This window comes from Lagopus leucura, unplaced genomic scaffold (assembly GCF_019238085.1).
Source record: "Lagopus leucura isolate 7727_CA_CO unplaced genomic scaffold, USGS_WTPT01 Super-Scaffold_100099, whole genome shotgun sequence".
Taxonomy (NCBI): domain Eukaryota; kingdom Metazoa; phylum Chordata; class Aves; order Galliformes; family Phasianidae; genus Lagopus; species Lagopus leucura.
Window position 1 is genome coordinate 43,532 of NW_024962323.1, and position 11,025 is coordinate 54,556.

At 40.5% G+C, this 11,025-nt stretch overlaps 1 gene segment (V, D, J or C); it reads left to right on the top strand.

The window, feature by feature from the left end:
* The first annotated feature begins 3,490 nt into the window (after positions 1 to 3,490).
* Positions 3,491 to 11,025, top strand: part of LOC122188953 — a 27,540-nt gene continuing 20,005 nt past the window's right edge. Inside the window, exon 1 of the C gene segment in view lies at positions 3,491 to 3,557.

Genomic DNA, 11,025 nt, shown 5'->3' on the forward strand with positions numbered 1-11,025 from the left:
ACTTTCATGATCTCATCTCTGCATGTACAGGCAGCATCTCTGCATTCTTCCCAGCCCACCATCCCTGGTTCAACTGCCTGTATTCTTCCTTTTTATCCCCCAGTTTGACCAGCAGGTACATGCTCAGCCGTGCTCCTTTCCCATCTGCTCTGCTTGATTTCTTACACTGTGAACTACTGCACTCTCAGAAAGGTGTCATTAAAATGCTGCCAGCTTTATTCTGATCCTGTCTCTAAGGACAGTTTCCCGGGGGATATAATCCAGTAATTCCTTAAACAGCCTGAAGTTCACTCTCCAGAAGTTCAGGGTCCTGACTATGCTCTTTGCCAGGCTCAAATTCCTCAAGATCATGAACTTGACCAGGGCATCTTCACTACAGCTCAGGCTGCCTGCAATCATAACCTCCTTAATAATCTCCACTAATGCTTCACCTCTGATTAGTCTGAACAAAACCTGGGCCCAGAAGTTACTCTCAAAAGACTCCAGGAGTCTCCTGGATTGCTTGCAGCTCGTCATGTTGTTTTCCCAGCAGATAGCTGGGTGATTGAAATCCCCAACCAGGATGAGAGCTTGTGAGCATGGCACTTCTTGCAGCTGAAGCAAGAAGGCCTCATCAATAGGATTGCTTTATCAGGTACCCTGTATCAGACTTTAACTGCCAGATTCCTTGGACTGGTACCTGATTTTAACCCACAAGCTCTCAACCTGGTCATGGCTGTTTATGCAACTTATTTCTTAGAATAAGAAAGAAAAGAAAGAATAAGAAAGCCACTCCACTGTTCCTCTTGCTCTGCCTCTCTCTTCTAAAAAGCTTGTAGCCCTCAATCACAGTATTCCGTCTCCTGCTGCTCATTTACCATGCTGCATGCACTGGTGTAGAGGCACTTCAGCTGGGCTGTTGTGTTTCCTTCCTGGAGGAGCCCATCCCAATTTCCCTGAGATTTCCCCTGCTGCTTCCTAAACTGACAGTGTTCCCTAGCTCTACTCATTGAGCACTGATCCACTTCTCCCATCAAATCCAGTTCAAAGCCCTGGTGATAAGCACAGCCATTTTGCTGCCTCATATGTTCCTGTCCCTCCTGGTCACTGCATCCCAACCAACTCAACATGTCTGGTCTATTGAAGGTGTGTCCTGGACCACAGAAACCAAAGCCCTGTGCACAGTGCCATCCCTGCAGCCAATGATTCAACTGATCTGTTTTCTTCCTTCTGTCCACATCCCAGAAATCTATGGAGTATGCAAATATTTTGAAGGGTTCTCAGAGCAAAACCCAGTACTTCTTGGTTTTAACTTGCTGAAAGTAACGAGAATGCATGAGAATGGGGTAAAAAATCTCAAAATGATTTCTTGAGGGAGTGAATTGGATTCGAACAGTCTGCCCTTTTCCTCTTAAACTTTGAGATGGAAAATCAGGCTTTATTTCACTTTCAGCCGTACAACTTTTTATAGATGTTTTAAGTGTTTATAGAGCTGATAAACTGATTGTTCTCTTGCTATTATTTTAAACATGATTTTTTTTTTTTTTAATTTTAAGCATGAAAAAAAAAACCCTTTTGTGGAACTGAATCCTTATGGTATTTTATACAGCATTATGAATACAATAGGAATAGTGCTGGCCTCTTCTGATAATATTCTCATCTGTGTGCTCTATTTCCCTGAAATACTAAGCTGTTCTTCATAAAATCAGGCATGTTGATGTAAACTGAATTTCTTTCCTTGATCTCTCCTGCTACCTGCTGGTTGGAGTGTTAATTTTTCTGCTTTTATATTTGATGAATTTCAATAAATAAGTTGAATGGGAAAGAAAAAAAAAAAAAAAGCAAACAAAACTAAAAGCAAACAAACAAACAAACAAAACCAAAACCAAACCAAAACAAAAAAACAACCTACAAAGAAAATAGTTTAAAAAACCCAACAACACAAACACAAAAAGCAAGATCAGACAAACCAAAACGAAGTGTCTGTTGCCTCTGCACATGCCACTGATTAAACCTACCTGCTCTGAGTTTGCACTCTCAAATTGCCAATCAGTGCAGATGGAAACTCCTGTTATATGAGAAATAAGCTTTAAAAAGCCCACTGCCAGACGTGTGTATGTGAAAGAAGATGAATAACTGAACTGAGATGCAAATATGCCTTATTTGTAGGTGCAAGATAAAGTTGTTTGTTGTACAGAAAAGTGACTTCTTAAGAATGAAATGAAGTAGAATATGGCAAAGGCTTGCAGAACTGCTTTTGAAATATATTGGTCCTTCTAAGGGAACTTTGAACTGTAAATTAAAGAAAACAAGCAGCAGCAGTCTGAACGTTTGGGTCTTTTGAGGCTATGGGTGTCTTGCTAAGCAAGGACAAAGTCTGAAACAGTGAGGAATGCAGTAGAGCTTTCTGGTTTCAGTAAATGAAGGCACTGATGAGAAGGTGGGCGACAGCCAAGCCAAGCTGTCTGGTGCCCTGGGAGGAAGAAATTAGAAAGCAAATCGCTGCGTCTAGGAAGGCTGCGGATGAGACAACAGGAGCTGCGTTGGCATGGTGACACCCTTTGTTCCTTTGAACGTCGGGTAATTGCTCCTTTGAATGCTGAGAGCATTTCTGCTCAGGGGTTTCTCACTCTGGAAAGTGCTGCCTGTGGACCTGGCTGTCTCTTGAAACAGGTCCGTTTCTTTGCAGAGTCAAGGAACTTCTCTTGGGACAAAATTGACAAAAATAGAGTCTTCCTTTACTTTTTTGGAGATTTAAAGAATTAAGATTCCTCCTTGGCAAAAAGGGTTTTTAATTTGGGTGGTCCTTTTTTTTCATTAGGTGTACTGCAATCAATAATGACTACATGGAGGTGCAAGACACCACCCAGAAGCTGTGCTCTTGATCAGAGGTAATTGGGTGCAACCAAGGGGTAGGAGGACGGGAAGACTGTTCTGTGGGGCGGTCATTTCCTACAGGACTCTGCTAAAATGATTTATCCTTTGTGGTCCACTGTGTGTGAAATGATGTCGAGGAATTCTTTAAAACTCTTTATGCACCAAAACGATTGGACTTGGGGGAGGGTGGGATGCCTTACGCAGAAAGACAGAGTTGGACTGCTTTTGATTCTAGTTCTGTTTTATTTCTGCATTAGAAATAGATACTTAAAAATGTCAAGTGATTTGGTCTACTGCTTTTCATCCCGTAGGGAATTGGACAGTATTCCTTCCCACTCCTCAGGCAGTTTTTAGCTGAAAGTCTTTGGCTTTAGTACAGATTGCATATGCAGTGCAGCTCAGAAAGAACCATTTAATACGTAAATCACATTTACTGATGTTATGTTAGCAGAGTTACGGGGTGATTAATTTATATCATCACTTCTACCAATCGTTCTCCTCAGCAGATGGAGGCATTTCTCAAATTGCTTTAAATATCAAATGATCACTATCTTTATGTGACAAGAAATCGTGATGTAAACCTCTTAAATGTCAGGAGAGTGTGGATGGACATCCTGTTTTTGTAAAGGGCTGAGCTACAGTGCGTACAGTCATTGACAAGACCATATTTGTGCGGGCTCTACCTCACACGGTGCTTTCGGGTAAGATGCTGTGCTTTAACGATAGGAAAATGAGGATGACATTTCCAAGGGACAAACATGGGGAGAACTGCCAGGAGCACAAATCGTATTTCCATCAGTTTTGTGAAGTAAAAGAAGGGTTGAATAAAAATCCTGTTCACGCTGGGTACTGTGTAAGCTGTAGTTGAACACAGTGATGAAGCGTCTTCCCAGAGGGGGTATTTAGAACCAGAAGGTTCAGTCTAAGAATGGGAGAAAAACTTCTGCATCCATGAGGATATAATATGATGCATAAAATGTGTCAGTGCATTTAAATTGCATTATGATTAAATTAGCCAGTGGTGGGTATTAATTTTCAAAGCCAGCACCAGCTGAGATCATTGCTAAAAACTTTTCAGTCTGATTTGGTTCTGTAAATTCACAACCACCTTCTGGCTGTATGATTGCTGGTCACGATTGCCAGTCCAGTTTCACTCTAGGAAGGTTTGAATGTTACTGTTTATTTAAAGAGAGAAGCACAGGCTTGGACAGTTTGCACTGTGGGGATGGATATGAAGTTAAATTTGAGAAAAGGCGATAGATTTTTCCTTGGACACTTCTTCTCTTCCCATCAGCAACTTGATAAGATTAGAAGCTTGTGAGATTCAAAGAATAACCAGATGTGTTTGCCTGCTGTGTTTTTTTTCTCCTTTTTTTTTTTTCTTTTTTTTTCTTTTTCTTTTTTTTTTTTTTTTTTTTTTTTTTTTTTTAATTTTAGCTTTTAAACCCCAATGAGTCTTTGCAAAACTTTCTATAGTAGCTAAAAACATTTGTGGCAAATATCTACTTAATTTTTGTCAGGGTGTATAACTGACACTAGATCCCACTCAGTTTAAGAATTTCTGATTTTTTTTTCCAGTTTTTATTTTTGTTTCCCCTTAAATATAGGTTAAGCCTTCTTAATTTAAGACAGAGCAGTGGATTTTGTCTACCTTGACGTCAGGAAGGCTTTCAGGCTTGTGTCCTCTAAAAACTTCATAAACAAGCTATTGGATGGATATGGGATGGATGAGCAGACAGTGCTGTAGGTTGAAAACCAGGTGAGCAACTTGGCCTGGAGTGTGGTGACCAGGGTCATGAAGGTCAGCTGGAGGCCAGCAACTATTGCTGTACCCAAGGGGTCAGCCCCAGGTACTGCCTAAAATCTTTGTTAAGGATGCTGAGTTTCCTGGTGACAGAAAACAGGGGGAAGGGCAAGAGTCATGGTGTCATTCAGCAGGACTTCAACAAATGGAGAAATGGGCTGATAGGAGCATCACAAACTTCAACAAGGAGAAATGCACAGCCCTATATCTGGGGAGGAACTTCCTCAGGCACCAGGACGTGCTGTGGGCCACTCAGCCTGGAAGAGAAGAACCAGGGGATCCTGGTGGACACCAAGAATAGGAGTTAATGATGTGCCCTTGGCATTAAAAGTCTGACAGTATTCGTGGCTGCATTAGGCAGTCCTGTTAGTAGGCCAAGAGAGGTGTTCCGTCCACTCAGCACTGCTGAGGACAGACTTGGAATACTGAGTCCAGTTCTGGTCTCCTCAGTACAACAGACACAGATGTAGTGAAGAGAGTCCATCAAAGGACCAGATACTGGAAGTAATGTTCAGAATTTGCCTTAAAGAAGAGCACATCTCTTACACCAAAACCAGAACAAGAATCTCTTTACTTAAGTTGTGAGAATTCAGTGAATTTGAAGCTCGTATTTCTGTAAATCTGAACAACACAGAAGAATCTGATCATTTCATGATAACCACTTGACAGCAGTATGAGTCTGTCTGGAACTGGATGGCATTCATAAGTTTTCACATGTAAGATCTGAGTGGCATTTTGAGGTGGTTCACTGTAATGGAAAAGCTGTAAGTGACTGTAATTAACTTTGAGACAGAAACATTTCTGAAGCTAAACTCAAGTGAATATTCTGGAAGAAGAAGAAAGAAACTCTACTGGAATAAAAAACTGTCAGAATATAATTCACTCTAATGCTAGCACTTCAGTTTTTAGGCTTACCATGTGTAGCTAGTCATGTGTGAGCAAGAAGAGGATAATAGTGAATTTTGGGGGTGCAATGCCTGTTTCTAGGAAGCTCTTTTTCATCTACTAAATTGAAAACATAGGCAGCAAAACTGATTTGCTTTTAGACTGCCTATCTTTAATTTCAGCTACAAAGGAAGTTAATGGAAGCGTTTCCCCACTCTCCCATCCTCTATTCCCTAAAACACAAGGAACGCAAATTCGTATCTGGAATAGGAATAAATCCTTTTGGTCATTTTGGTCAGGAGAATTGGGGGGATCTGAAAGAAAGGACCCACGTGAAGAAATATCATTGTTTCATTGTTGAGTTTAGGCCATGCTGGATGAGGAGTTTCAGTGTGAGCTGTATCAATGCAGCATGTTGGTGTATGATGGGATATCACCGACTGGGGCGGATGCAGAAGGTGCTATAGAAAAACTTCCCCTGTCCTGCTTAGGCTTACCCACCTTCACCACACAGTTAACAGCTGCTGTGGAAGGCTGAGTAATTACTGCAGAACAACAGAACTACTTTATGCCCTGTGATAGATATGAACTGGGCTGTGAGAGAGGATCCCACAGCACATGATGTAGAAGAAAGGCAGCAAAGAAGTGAATTGTCATGAGGGGTTTTTATTTAGGACATTTGAGAAGAAACCCTCAGGAGATGTATGTGTACACATCTAAGCCAAAAAACTCCCCTATCCTACTGTCAGAATGTTTGATAAAGCTCTTTGTCACACAGTAACTTCATGCATGCTAATGAAATGGTGACACAGGGCAAGAGGATAAGCCTGTCTGTTCATGATCTCAAAAGCAGAGTTTGGTGAAGCTGAGAGCATCTTTGGCAATTAGGGATCTAATGATAACTTCACGAGGAAATCTTCTTTAAGAAGAGTAAGTGAGTGTTATTGTTTGTCTTGAAAGCCCAGGTTTAGTCTCTAAAACTGAACATCTATGGTCAAGTCTTCTAACCAAAGGTGATATTTTACTTTTATTTCCATCAATGGATTTATATGTTTTTTTCTTTGTTTGATTTTTTCTGAAAGAGATTTTATTTGTTTGTTTGCTTTTATATGATGAGAATTCATATAAAAGGCTTGAGAATCATACATAAGTATAAGAAATGCCTGTGTATTTCTACTAATTGTGGAAAGGCACTCGGACGTCGGTGCTGAACTTAATGTGCAGGATTTACACCTGGTCTGTCACAAGACATGTAATATCCTTGAACACGTAGTCCAGATTCTCAGTTTCTTTGCAGCACGTGAAGGCTAGGGGGGCAGGAGGGACAAAACAACGCAAAACCCACTTCCAAACAAAGATTTCCACTAGTTTTGCAATGAAATGGAAATTATGAATTGGAGAAATCCTGCCTTGGGTCAAAAGCTTGCTGTGGATGGGATCTTGTAAAGCTCTGTGGGTGTGAATTCCATAAATCTGGCAAAAACCAGATTCAGGTTACCCCCAGCAGCTCAGTGCTCAGGGCATGGAATGTCCCTTGGTCAGTTTGGGTCAGCCATCCTGGATGTGCCCCCTCCCAGCTCCTTGTGCACTGCTAGCCTCCCTGCGTGCAGGGCAGCCTGAGAAGCTGAAAAGATCTTGACTTGGTGTCAACATCACCCAGCAACGGTTGTAACGTTGGTTTGGTAGCAGTACTGTTTTCATCAGAAATCCCAAATGCAGCACTATGTGGGCTTCTATGAAGAAAAGTAACACTACATTCACCTTTGGGAAAGCAAATAAACTGAGGGTAAATCAGGTGTTTTTTCCTAGTGAAGAAAGGCCTTGTAGAGGTTTGAAAGCAATGGAGCAATAATTGATGAAATCACTTAGTTTCCAACTTAGTGAAAATAAAAGGGAGGCAGACATCTTTAGGTATTATTGCTTTTACATTTATATATAGCTTGTTGAGGGTCATCTCCTTAGCTAAGCCAGATGACAAATTCAGTAATAAACTATAGATATCATCAGATAGCATTCTTGACTGAATTTAATTAAGTTTTCTTCTAGGAGAGGAGTTAACGAGACGCAGGTATTTCTCTGGATGGTTTTTGTAAAGCACTTGTTGGCTGTGTGAATACAGGAAACTCGAGGGCTGCAACCTTTGGCCAAGGAACAAATCTTTTCATAACACCAAGTAAGTGAAGAAGGAAAGAATTTCATACACCAGCCTTTACCATCCAGCTTCATTTTCCAAGGTTCAGCTTGCTATGTCAAAGCAGCTTTATGCATTTCACTTCAACATTTTGCTTGTCTGTTTCTAGACATTAAATCTGTTTGCAGATCTTGTGTTTAGGAATGTAGTGACTGTGCTGTGTAGTACCCTTAAGGCTGAAAAACTTCTCAGTATTAATTTTTCATATTCCACCTTTCCAAATGTACTGTCCTAGAAGGGTGACAAGTAAGGAAGAATTCAGATATATTTTTTTCCTCTTTAAAATTAACATGCTGGCATAATAATGTTTGCATGGAAATATTGCATGCTAAATGAAGCCCTCATTTTATATCTATATTTGATTTGAAATCTCTCAATTGGAAGAAACTTTTTTGTTTTTACAGGCCTCAAACACGCACTGACATGGGTAGCAAAGTGTTATGCTGTTTGTGATAAGGTCTGGTTCAGCATGTTTTTAACCTGCTAAAGCAAGTTTCTGAGTGTACAGCGGTCAGCACAGAAGGACAAACTGGTTCTAAGGATTTTGGAATGACAGCATTTAACTCTGTAGCTCAGCAGTGATTCAGAATCTGCAGTTTATGTAAAGCGCTTTGTCACAGTGAGCTCCTGGCAGCTACGGAAGGATAACTTTTGGTGGGGGAACTCGCCTGTCTGTGCTTCCAAGTGAGTAAAAAGAGTGATCTGAAATCATACGGCTTCAGCATATTCCCAGTTCCAGCCACACATCTTCAGTGGAGCTGGATATGCAGAAATGTTCCTGTGCCCTGGCCATAGCTGCCTTCTTTCCGTGCCTCTCCAATGGGTGCAGATCCATCCTGAAAGTGTGCAGCAATACAAATCAGACAGCTTAGCATCAGCTTTCTGCTGAATTCTCTTCTCCCCTTAAAACTACAGCGAGGTACCTTAGAAAGGAGATTGTATCCAAGCCCTTCAGTGACACGCTTTTATTTACAAGCGGTATATTGGACAAAGTGAAGGCACTTTTTCAGGACTGTGAAACAAGTCACTACAAATTTTCTGTGTATTCTGATACTTCAGCAAGGCCTGTTCACAGCTGTTCTATCGCCCGTGTAATATTAAGTAGAAAAGTAATTAACAAACTTAATTGACTGCCCTTTACTTCAGATACCAAGATACTTAAAATCTTGTTTTGTGAAGATGACTGACTTCATTGTCCATTGAATCTTTGTGACTAAAAGGTCACTCGTGCTTATGCACACATAACAGGTGAATATACCTGAAATCTGCAGAATAAATCGAACTTTATCCTCTCACCAGAAAGAAGTCAGAACGATCATTCAAGAAGGGAACAGGAATTTGCAATTTGTGACTTTAATTCAAAGAAAATATTTGAGAGGCAAATGAAAAAAAAAACCAATCCAGATAACATTTAAAATATTAGATTAGCTATATATTTTTTCTATTTTATCTTCCAAAAGTCACAACTTCTGCCTTACAGTCAGGTCCTGGTGTGACAGGGAGATTTTTAGCTAAGAAATTCTTAAGTTCAGACTTCAGAGCTGACTTTTTACAAGATTTTTGGGCAGTGAAACTGCAGGAAGAAGAACAGAGGTATTTGGCTCAAGTTATTGGTACGGAGTGCTAGCCTGTAGAGTGTCATTTTGTTTCATATATTATATTAAGAATCTCAGGTACTGTAGGAACCTTATTCACTATTTTCTTTCTTCTGTTGTGCAGGGGTCCACCTAAATAGTTGTAATAAATCTAACTCCTCATTTGAAATCAAAACAGCATTCTTGATGGATTTTGCCTTATATTAGTATTTGAGGAATCATGACTCTGCTGAAATCAGTGGCAAGCAACTACAGTTCCAAAATGGAGGAAAACTGTGTGTGCTTGTGTAAGCTGGGAGAGGGACATTGGTGATGAGAAGGGAAATCTAAGAAGTGTTGGGAAGAAACAAATTGTGAGGTTGAGTTCATGACATCTTCATTACTGCATTGCTGAAAACCTTACAGTAAAAGTCGTTTTCTTATATGTATGTGAAACTGCAGAACTAATGCATATGAAAAGCTGAGACATGCAATCCTTTATGCTAATTCATTAAGAATACAGTTAATTACTTGCCTGTAAGCACAAGTTCTCTTTTTTCTTTTCCTTTTATGTTTTAATCTGCATGTAAGATCTGAACTGTTAATTAGGAATTGAGAATGAAGCCTTCTAGTTGGGAGTCTGATAAAATTTCTTGTCCAGGGGGCTCACAGGTGGAAATATTTTTCATGAAAATTCTTTGCTGGGCTGAATAAGACTGGGATGGAGGTCATCTTGGTTCATTCCTGTCCAGAACTCATCACAGATAAGGTGTTTCCCTGCTTAATGCACAGCTGCAGAACAGGAAAGGTATTTTCAAAGGAGTTAAATGATGTGTGACTGCAGGAGGCAGCTACAAGGAGCTGAAGTTTGGTGGAGGAACAAGGCTCAGCGTTACAGTGAGTAAGTGCATGCTCTGAACAAATGGCTTTGAGAAGAGCTGGCAAATGTGGTGCTTGGAAATGGTACTTCACAGTGATCCTGGTAAGGGGATCCACATCCTCTACTTTTAGGGCAGGATGAGTGTGTGCTGGAACTTTTAGTTCGAGGTCTACCAAGAGAAGTGCTGGAGTCTGTACGTAGTACTACAAAAGTACTAAGAAACATATGGATATGACATTTAGTGGTGAATTTAGTAGTGGTAGGTTGGTGGTGGTTCGACTTGATCTTTTCCAACCTGATTCTACAATTCTATTTTGACAACTCCAGTCCCCAGTCATGAGACTTTTTTTTTGTAAAGGAGATTTTGACTGTGTTTATTCAGGAAGCGCAGACAGGCTCAGCTTTGGAAGAGGAATGAGGCTGCTGGTGAAGCACAGTAGGTATCTTGTCACAAGCACAATCACCTAAAAACAGAGTACTTAGTTTGCTGTATTTGTTCGTAAAGGAAGCAAAATGGAATAAGCAGGGTGTATTTTGGGGCAGATCAGAGAATTGGAATCAGGAAAGATACTTGGAAGGAATGTGCAGTGTGCAGGAGGGCCATCTGAAGGTTGATCTGATGTTGAAAGTGCAGTTTGCTAGCAATTCTTGCATCTTTTCTTGTATGGATGAAGGAGAAAATGTACAGTTGGTGGTGGTTTCTGTCAAAGTTTAAAGGCCAATTAGGAACATCTTCAAAGGAAATGTATGATGAATTTGTCAAGGAACTCACGTTTGTTGTTTGTTGTTGTTGCTTGAAGCCACGTAAAAAAAGAAAGCTCGAGGTTTTTGTTGT